The sequence below is a fragment of the Scylla paramamosain genome, chromosome 14 (assembly GCF_035594125.1).
Source record: "Scylla paramamosain isolate STU-SP2022 chromosome 14, ASM3559412v1, whole genome shotgun sequence".
Taxonomy (NCBI): Eukaryota; Metazoa; Arthropoda; class Malacostraca; order Decapoda; family Portunidae; genus Scylla; species Scylla paramamosain.
The window spans coordinates 25,613,861-25,617,206 of record NC_087164.1 but is presented as its reverse complement, the minus strand read 5'-3'; the positions used below and the strand labels follow the sequence as shown (position 1 = coordinate 25,617,206).

At 43.3% G+C, this 3,346-nt stretch overlaps 1 protein-coding gene across 1 annotated transcript in view; it reads left to right on the top strand.

Moving 5' to 3' along the window:
- LOC135107077 (potassium channel subfamily K member 13-like) overlaps positions 1 to 3,346 on the top strand; it is a 112,520-nt gene that overhangs the window by 14,722 nt on the left and 94,452 nt on the right. The gene's annotated exons all lie outside the window — the stretch shown is intronic.

Genomic DNA, 3,346 nt, shown 5'->3' with positions numbered 1-3,346 from the left:
GTCCTGAATTATTCGTACAAAACAGTTAGCCTACGTACAGTTACACGGGGTAATTTTGCTGTCTTATGAACGAAGACCAACGGACCGGGCGGGGAAGCCGAAGTCACGAAGGGGGTATTTTAGGCCACATTCTCCAACGCTTCCAACACCTCGCAGCTTCATTTTCTCACAAGCTCTGGTCGTCTTCAACATTATATCGCATACATCACGTCTTAAAATGGAGTTGTGAGTGAACCAAAGTGAGATGCGTCTGAGTGCTAGGGAGCACAGAAGCGGCGGCGCTGGGAGCAGAGCTGAAACCACCCAAAAGGAGGCCACACATCCTCGCACCACCTATTACAGTCAGCGGCCCGTCGGCTCGGGTTCACCACTCTCTCTACCAAAGGCTCTCGGACAAAGGCAAAATGTGCTGAAGCCCATTATGTTATATTACATTAGAGTACTGTATGTTTCAGTAAGGTTGCATCTCTTAAATATGTATTAGCATTCATGTAAGAAATTCGCGTCCGTGACTTTACATGTCTCCATCTGAAGCACATGCGTAACTCTGCATGTGAAGAAAACCACAGTGACGTTGAATAGGTTTTCCTGAAGTAATCAAAGAATATGCAGGTGACGTGTCATTTCTAGGAAGTCTTATTTTTTTATGTCAGATGTTGTGTGCTCAGAGCGTCACAACAATGTTTATAAAGAGGTAAAAATTTTATTGAGGTTTGGTGGTATAGAGCAATATATTCAGTGAGAGCCACACCTGTTTGGAAGCTGCGCCTTTGTCTTGTGAACGTACTATAAAATATTTTCCGTGCCCTTACCTCTTGGTTCCCTTATACAGAAGCTGGTCAGGGGCTGCAGGGAAAAGATAAACTCTCAATTGCCGCTCATAATCAGGATCCGATAGGGCTAGTAAATTTTGTTTTTCGGATGCCTCGATACTCCTCTCCTGAAACTATTCATATCGGAGGAAAGATGAAAAAAAAAAAAAAAGAAGGTAGACATGAGAGGTTACACAGTTACTTGTGAAAGGGATGAAAGATACTACTTAACTCTTGCAGTAGGAAGATGGACAAAAAAGTGGATGAAAAGTCTTAGGGAGGCTGTGGGGTGGAGGCTAGCTTGCGGTTAACAGGTTCAAGAGTATTATTTATAATTGAAACTCAAAGCAGAGAGGCTGTATCCCTAAGCTTCACCCTCCCTCTACAGTATTTTGGCTCTCACATACCTGCTTGTTATTTTGCCCCAGCTTGCATGGTAACCAAGGGTGCAGTGGGATTGCAGAGGTGCCATATTCTTCGATATTAATGCGCTCGCTCTCTCTCTCTCTCTCTCTCTCTCTCTCTCTCTCTCTCTCTCTCTCTCTCTCTCTCTCTCTCTCTCCTTGACACACACACACACACACACAAATAAATAAAAAAAATATATGTTACATCTCTCCAAAGGTGTAAGTAAATTTAATTGGTTTTCGAACCCTCCCAATAATCTTGTCGAGATGTTTAAGCCGTAGGGAGGAAGAAAAAAATATATATATAATTCAGTTTTACAGCTAGTTGTCTTACAGCGAGTAAATTAGTGCTTAATTTGTGTGTTAGTAGAATAAAATAATAATAGGAAGATAGTCGCTGTTATGTGGAACGGTGGACGCGGATATACGGAACCCGCGCAGACAAAATTCAGAAGCGCAGACATAAAATTTTGAAGCGCAGACATAAAATTCAGAAGCGCCGACAGACAAAATTCAGAACCGTAGACAGACAAAATTCAGAAGGCCGCAGGAGAGGAGGCATGCAGTTAGCAAGATCAGAAGAGCAGTTAGCATGAAAAGAGCGGTAGAAGACAGCAAGAGATGCAACATTGCGGCGATGAGAAAGAGAATGAAGGCAGTCAGTTAGAGGAAAGGAGTTGATGAGACGGAAACCCTGTCTAGAATAGTGGTGTGAATGGAACCCCCCCTTCCCAGACATGTGAAGCATACTCGTTGAAGGTGTGCATACATCCAGCAGGAGAAAAGATAAACAGTGATTAATAAATACAAAAAATAATGGCCAGGCAGGTTGTGAACACTTAGGCACCGTTTCCTCTCTCTCTCTCTCTCTCTCAACAAAGGAAGGCACTCCGCCACCACCGCGTAAGCCTTCCGAGACTCAGGGCACAAGAGGAAATCGTGAAGTCAGAAAAAATCGGAGAGGGAAGAGGAAGCCTGGACCTCTTCATGTTTGTTTGTTGCTGCAGTAAATGTTCGCTCGGAGATTGGAGCCTTTAAAAATAGAAGAGGTCAGTGGTGCCATCTAGGCTGAACAAAGGCTGGGAAAAACGAAGAGGGAAATTTGTCGGACATTTTTCTGGCAATATATCAAAATTTAGAGGACGGAGCAGAATTTATAAGATATTGACATATCAATCAAGTGAGGAAAAGATTTGGCGAGTAATAGGATGAGCAAAGGGCTTCCTGATCTTAAACTTGGAGAAGGTGCATGGAAGAATCATCTGCTTCCATACCACAAATAATTATCATCACAAGGACAGGTGTTGGCTGTTGTGTCCAGTACAGAGCAACAGCGGAATTTCGGAAGAGCTCAGCTTAGGCTTTGTTCTTTGATGCGTGTCAGAAACATCTCCCTGAATGCTGTTCCCAGCTCGCCACTGGAGCCACAAGGAAGAAAAGGGCATTGTAACAAGAAGAGGCATGAAATGAGACGTCTGAGGCAACGGAATAATTTAAATGGACATATGAACGTGTTACAAAAAAACATATAGTATTGGACAAGTTTCCGCTTGTTTCATATAAGTGTGATCCTGCACCAGCTGCTCGTAACCAGTGAGGACAGCAAGGCAGCGGCGGTGCAGTGGTTAGTGGTTTTAGTTACGAATTCGTGGATCTTGTCTCCAGTAAAAACTAGAACATTTAGAGGTTAGATGCCATTATAGATGCCATTATAGATGCATTATTGTTGAATGGTCGGTGGATTCAGGGAGAATAAAGTAAGGCAAACAACGGAGAACGCGGTGTCACTTGGTTCCAGTCCTTCAGAGAATTAATTATTATTCAGCACGCCCCGACTGGCAGGACAGTTGATTTCAGCACCCTGACGGTGTGGTGTGGCGGCTCGGAGCATGGTTCATGGGAGCAACACTGAGGATAGAGAAAATACGAGAAGCAAAACTAGATTTATTATTAAGAGTTAAGAGACAGTGTTTTGGAAACTGAAAATTAAGATCTAAGAATTAAACAGCCACAAAAAAAGAAAGATGGAAGAGTCATTGCAAGTCTTCTTACTGCCGACACCTTGAAGGGATGACTGAGCAGGTGGTATACTATGGTCCTTTCCCTCTGAGGAAACTAGGAAGTACG